This window comes from Vicugna pacos, chromosome 33, assembly GCF_048564905.1.
Source record: "Vicugna pacos chromosome 33, VicPac4, whole genome shotgun sequence".
Taxonomy (NCBI): domain Eukaryota; kingdom Metazoa; phylum Chordata; class Mammalia; order Artiodactyla; family Camelidae; genus Vicugna; species Vicugna pacos.
Window position 1 is genome coordinate 4753051 of NC_133019.1, and position 7452 is coordinate 4760502.

General features: G+C 35.2%; 1 long non-coding RNA gene across 1 annotated transcript; it reads left to right on the forward strand.

Annotated features, from left to right (window-relative positions):
- Positions 1-227: 227 nt before the first annotated feature.
- On the forward strand, positions 228-7178 carry LOC140691088 (uncharacterized). The gene is made up of 3 exons (XR_012066549.1): positions 228-278; positions 366-419; positions 6961-7178. It is a non-coding gene; the product is annotated as an uncharacterized lncRNA (long non-coding RNA).
- Positions 7179-7452: the final 274 nt, after the last annotated feature.

A 7452-nucleotide genomic window follows, 5' to 3' on the forward strand; every position in this document is an offset into this window, starting at 1 on the left:
TAAGAAATCTTGGGACTAAGAACAAACACATACACATTGTGTGTGAAGTATGTTTACTTTAAAGTCTAAATAAGTAAAACTATATGTTGTTATATGCTTTTCAAATGACATCTGCAATCACTGGCTCATTTGGACCTCATAGTAAGGGCTGTGGGCAAATATTCTCTTTGTTTTGCTGCCATAGTAACTGAAACTCAGAAACATAAACTGATTTGCATAGCTTCACAGGATGAGTTAGTAACACCACCTCACCAGGCCTGGCAGACAGAAATCATTTGGTAAATATTTATTGGGTGAATGGTCATGTGTACATGGTCTGACCCCGTTTGCTGCTTGTGTCTAATATACTGTGTCATAAATCACAGCTGCCTTCTGGTATTTTGTTGGTGAGAGAATTAACGTGGAACACTCTACCTAAGGTAGGTTAGAAACTAGCAGAAAATTTTCTTTGCATTGTTCATTGTCAGGTGGATTTTAAAATAATTCTGTTATTGTGTATCTCTGTACTCTCCTTGCTTTACCCCTGATCAAGATTGTGGAAGTTTTCTTTTTGCTTGGTTGGTTGTTTTTAAGAGGAGCAGATTTTATAAAGCTTAAGAAATGAGAATATGAGCAACCAGAGTTAAATCTTCTTCTTATAGTTTAATAGCGAGAAAAGTAGACAAGGATTTAAATTCTCAGGACCAAGTAACCTGTCCGGTTGAGTTGCTTCTAGTTCGTGTACTTTGGCCACTAGATTGCCTTTTTAAATCCAGTTTCCTTAAAAGTCATGGGAATAGACTGAAAATTAAATCATTGTTTTAAATTAAAATGAATCTTGTAGCAACTCCCTTACACAGACTCTCTCTGAGGAAGATTTTTTTAGGGAAGCCAGATGTCCAGAGAGGAGACAAAAAATAGGACACTAGAAGAATTTGAAGCATTTGGCAAGTACAGACATTACACGCAGCCTAGACAGATGGGTAATGTAAGCAGAGAGATGGAAACATTAAGAAATAATCAAAAGGAAATGCTAGAAATGAAAAACACCATAACAGAAAGAATAATGTCTTTTATGGGCTCATCAGTAGATTGGATAGAGCTGAGGAGAGAATCCATGAGCTTGAACATAGGTCAACAGATTTTCTCAGACTGAAATGCAAAGGAAAAAAAATTAAGAATGACGGGACAATTTCAGAAGGTGTAACACACACTTAATTAGTGTACTACATGGAGAAGAAAGACTAAAGCAGACACAATATTTAAAGCAACAATGTCTGAGAATGTTCCAAACTTAATTACAGACACTAAACCACATATCCAGGATGCTCAGAGATCACCAAATTGAGTAAACACTGAAAACATACCTAGGAGTAATGTATTTATAGACATGGAAAATTGAGAGCAAACATCAAAGGCAGAGAGAAATTCTGAAGAAGACCAGAGGGGGGAATAAAGCCATCTTACTTATAGAGGAGAACGATAAGAAATATGGTAGGCTTCTTGGCAGAAACCATAGTACTAAAAAGAATGACGTGAAATATTTAAAGTAGAGAAAGAAAAAGAACATGCAAACCTAGAATTTTTTTTATCCAGTGAAATGGTCTTTCAAAAGTGAGGAAGAAATAAAGATTTTCGAATATAAAGACTGAGAAAATTTATTGCTGGCAGACCTGCACTGCAATAAATGATTTAAAAAACCCACAAAAGTTCTTTAGGTAGAATAAAAATAAACTTCAGAATTAAAACTCAGATCTACATACAAAAAGAATGGTCATCAGAGAAAGGATAAGGGAAAGTAAAGTAAATTACTTTTTCCCCTTATTAACTTCATTTATTTTATGGCATTTTGTTTAAATCAGTATTAGTAACAATATATTGGGTGATTATGGCATATGGACAAGTGAAAGAAATGACAGCAGTATCACAAGGGGCAGGAAGGCGGTGTTAGAAACTGTCAGTGACAAGTTACTCGCCATTCATATGAAATGTGATAGCGTTATTTGAGGATGGACTTAGATTAGTTAAAAATATAGTTTGGAAACACTAGATCTACCACTAAAAAGCACTAAAAAATATTGGATATGCTAAGAGAGGAGAGAAATGGAATTTTTATAAAATGCTTAGTTAGAACAAGATAATTAAAAAAAAAAGGACATGAAAGAAATACAGAGCAAATGCAATGAACAGAAAGCACAAACTTGGCAGATATTCAACCAACAATATCAATGATCACCTTACACGGGAATGACCTAAATATACCGATGGAAAGACAGAAGCTGCCAGAGTGGATAAAAAAGAGACCCAACTCCATAGTGCCTAAAGGAAACTCACCTTAAATATAAAGACTCAGACCGGTTAAAGGGATGGAGAAAGGCACACTGTGATCACACTAATCAAAAACAATCTGAAATCATTGTATTAATAAAAGGTCAGTTCTCCAAGAAGACGGAACAATCCTTAAGCTGGATGTACCTAACAACAGAGCATCAAAATATGTGAGGTGAAAAACTGATAGAATTGGCAATCTACCATAGTTTGACACTTTAGCATTCCTTTTTCAGTAACTGATATCTCAAGCAGGCAGAAAATCAATAAGAATATAGTTGACCCAAATAGCACCATCAACCTCCCTGATCTCCTTGACAGTTAGAGAATTCTCCATACAGCAATTAACTACACATTCTTCTCAGGCTTATGTGGAACATTTACTAATGGCATAGGCCATATTCCAGAACAGATCATAAAGCACGTCTTAAACTTTTTAAAAATAGTAGAAATCATAAAAATATTTTTAGACCACAATGGAATTAAACTGGAAATCAATAATAGAAAGATAGCTAGAAAATTTGCAAATACTTAGAAATTAAACAGCACACTTCTAAATTTTATGTGGATCAAAGAAGATATCTCAAGAGAAATTTAAAAAAAAGCTTGAACTAATGAAAATGAAAATATAACTTATCAAAATCCATAAGATGCAGCAAAAGCAGTGTTCAGAGGAAAATACATAGTATTGAATATACACATTAGAAAAAATCCAAAATAAATAACCCAAACTTCCATTTTATAAAACTAGAGAAGGAGAAACAATTTAAACTTAAGCAAGCAGAGGAAAAGATATGTATGTAATAAGAGTGAAAATCAGTGATATTGAAAATGGGAACTCAGTACAGAGAAGCAATGAAGTCAAAAGCTTAATTCTTTCAAGATAACGATAAAATTGATGACCTCTATCCAGGCACAAATTACTAATATCTGAAATGAAAAATGAGACATTACTATTGGTCTCATGGGCAATATAAGAAAAATAAAGTAATATTATGAACAACTTTATGTACACAAATTTGATAACTTAGATGAAATGGATCAATTCCTTGAAAGATACAAACAAAACTCACACAAGGAGAAATAGTCTGAATAGGTATACAGCCGCTAAAAAGTTGAATCAATGGCTAGTAACTTTCTAAAACAGAAAGTAACAAAATTCTTCCAAAACAGAAGGCCCTAATGATTTCTACCAAACATTTAAGGAAGAAATGATATCAACTCTCCACAATATCTGCCAGAAAAATACATACAGATGGAACAGTTCTTATTCTACGAAGCTAGCATTATCTTAATACCAAAATGAATAAAGACATTATAAGAAAGGAAAACCATGCACCAATATCACTCATGAATGCAGATGCACAGATCTTTAACACAATAGTAGCAAGTTCAATGATGTATTAAGAAATTATAGACAAAGACAAACTGAATTGACTCCAAGTATACAAGGCTGGTTCACCACTTGAAAACTAATCAGTGTCACCCACCATATCTACTGGCTCAAGAAGAAAAATCATGTTATCACATCAACTGGACACTTTTTCCCTAAGATCAAAATCAAGACAAGAATGTTCACTCATATTTATCATCATACTGACATTTCTAGCCAAGCAATGAGATAAGAAAAAGAAACATAAAAATTGGAAAGGAAGAAAGAAAACTGACATGATTTCCTACGTAGAAAAAACTAAAATGGCAACAAAAAACAGCTCCTGGAACTAATACACATTCACGCATAGAAAGGTTGCAGAACACAAGTTTAATACATGAAAGCTGATATCTTTACTATATACCCACAATTAACAATTGGAATTTGACTACAAACAAAACAAAACGATACCATTACAATAAAATTAGTCATGAAATACTTAGGCATAGATCTAAAAACTATACTAGGTCTATATGCAGGAAATTTCAAAATTCTAATGAAAAAAATAGATCTAACTATATTATAAATATTCCATGTTTGTGGGTTGGAATATTGATATTCTTAATATGTCAGTTCTTTCCAACTTGATCTCCAGATTCAACAAAATTCCGATGAAAATCCCAGCAACATATTTTTCAGATATTGACAGACAGATTCTAAAATCTATGTGCAAAGTCACAAAATTTAGACTAGTCAACACCCTACTGGAGCAGAAGAACAAAGGTGAAGGGTTAATTTTATCTATTTTTAAAAATCACTATAAAAATACAGTAATCAAGGTAGAGTGGAATTAGACTCAGCCATAAAAAAGAATAAAGTAATGCCATTTGCTGCAGCATGGATGGACCTGGGGATCATCATTCTAAGTGAAGTAAGCCAGAAAGAGAAAGAAAAATACCATATGATAATATTTACATGTGGAATGAAAAAGAGACACAAATGAACTTATTTACAGAACAGAAACGGACTCACAGACGTAGAAAACAAACTAATGGTTATGGAAGTTGGGGGGGTAGATGGAGGGATAAATTGGGAGATTGAGATTTGTAGATACTGACTACTACAAATAAAATAGGTAAACAACAAGTTCCTACTGTACAGCACAGGGAACTACATTCAATATCTTGTAGTAACCTATGATGATAAAGAATATGAAAAAGGAATATATGCATGTATATGGATGACTGAAACATGATGCTGTACACCAGAAATTGACACAACATTGTAAACTGACTATACTTCAATAAAAATAAACAAATTAAAAAAAAAAGATATCATGAAACTAGAGAAAAAATAGACACTTAGATTAATGGGATAGAAGAGAGGGCCCAGAAAAAGATTTTAAAATACAGTCAACTCATCTTTAACAAAAACAGAAAGGCAATTCAGTGAAGAAAGGGTGATCATTTAGCAAGTGGTTCTGGGACAGCTGGGCATTCATTTGAAAAAAAAAAAAAAAAAGAAGAAAAACCTAGACAGAGGCTTTACACCTTTCCCAGAAATGACCTGAAAATAGATCTCAGACCTAAATGCAAAATTAAAATTATAAAACTTCTAGAAAAAAATAACAGGAGAAAACTTCAGTGAACTTGGGTTTGATAGTGAGTTGTTAGATATAACACCAAAACTGTGATCCGTGTTAAGAATAAAATTAGTAATTTGGACTTTATCAAAATTAAAACCCTCTATTCTGAGAAAGACACTATTAAGGGAACGGAAAGAAAACCATGAACTGGGAAAAACTATTTGCAAAACATGTATTTGATAAAAGACATTCAAAATATACAAGATAATTTTAAAACTCAAAAAAAAAAAACCCCAATTAAAATAATGAGGAAAGGTCTGACAGAGACTTCAAAGAAAACGTATGGATGGAAAATAAACATGAAAAGCTTCACAACATCCTATCTCACTAGGGAATTATAAATTAAAACAATGAGATACTGGTACACACTAAGTTAAAACAATGAGATACTAGTACACACTTATTAAAACAGCTAAAAAGAAAAATCCCTGGCAATACCAATTGCTGGCAAAGATGCAGAGAAACAAGAAGTCTCATTCACTGCTGATGAAGATGCACAGCGATTGTGGAGTACCATGTGGCAATGTCTTGCAGTGATAAACAGTCTTGCCATAGGATGCACTCCTACTTATTTACACAACTGATTTTTAAAACTACGTGGATGGACCTTGAAAGAAATGTTATGCTGAGTGAAATACATCAGACAGAGAAAGACAAACACCTTATGGTACCACATTTATGGAATCCAAGAAAACTCAGTCATAGAAACAGAGACCAGAATGGTCATTACAAGGGGCTGGGCTGGGGTGGGAGTGGTATGGACGTGGAAGAGGGGAGATGTTGGTCAAAGGGTACAGACTTCCAGTGAGAGGATAAAGAAGTTCTGGGAATGTAACATACAGCATAGTGATGGTAGTCAATAATCCTGTATTACATACTTGAAAGTTTCTAAGAGAGTAGATCTTACATGTTTTTACCACAGAAAGGAACGGTCATGTGACGCAGGTGCTAGGTAACGTGGTGCTCATTTTGCAGCATAGAAGTGTATCAAATCAACACTTTTACACCTTGAACTGACGCATTGTTATTTTTCAATTATTCTCAGTAAAGCCGGGGCAAAAAGACGTATATACACACAAAAACCTGCATTTGTATGGTTATAGCAGCTTTATTTGTAATCTGCAAAAAATGAAGCGATAATTCTGTTATTCAGTAGGGGAGTGACTAAAGAAGCTTTGGTACATCCACACGGTGGGATATTATCATTCAGCAATGAAGAGAAATGAGCCATCGATCTGTGCACAGACATGTGTGAGCATTAATTGCATATTTCTAAGTGAAAGAAGCCGGTCTGGAAAGGCCACACACACTGTGATTTCAATTACATGATGTTCTGGAGAAGGAAAAACTAAAGAGACAGTGGGATAAAAATCAGTGGGTGCTGGGGGGCTGTTGGCGGGAGTGCAGTGTGGAATAGATGAGACACAGAATTTTCTAGGGAGGTGAGACTTCTCCTGAAATGGTGGATGGGTGACCCTATGCATTTGTCAAAATCCATAGAGCTTTAGCACATAGAACTCCACATCATTAAGGAGTGAACCTTAATGTGTATAAACTTTTCAGAAATTCATGTAAAAGGTCACCAGATCTCAGGATGGAATGTAGAATGTGACAAAACAACCTAATTGCGTTACAGATAAATGGAGCACCTCACTAAAGGAGGTGAGGAGAAAAGGCACTGACCTCTGCGACTGGGAACGATGTCTGTAAGACCAAAGGCAACAGAGATTGTACGTAAGCACTTCAGTCCAGTTGATAAAGACGCTCCCCCAGGAGGAGTACAGATCAACAATCCTGGTACTGCCATGCGTCTGTAATTGAACTGAACAATTAAAGTGACGGCAGATGGCGAGAGCCAGGCTACTTACGGATGGAGTGGGGGTTATATACAAATAAGCAAGGGGAAAAGGCTAAAATGATCCGCATGGGACAGACTAGAGGTAAAGGCATCACCAGGAACACGTCTAGCTCAGCACACGCAGATGGTTCCGGATACGCGCACCTGCAGCACGGGTTAGCACACACACGTAGATTCCTTGCTCTGCAAGCTGAGAAGAAACGCCATCCAGTAGAAACATTCTGTTATGAAAGAGGAGAAAACATAAAGCCGGGTTCACACTCCCCCAGC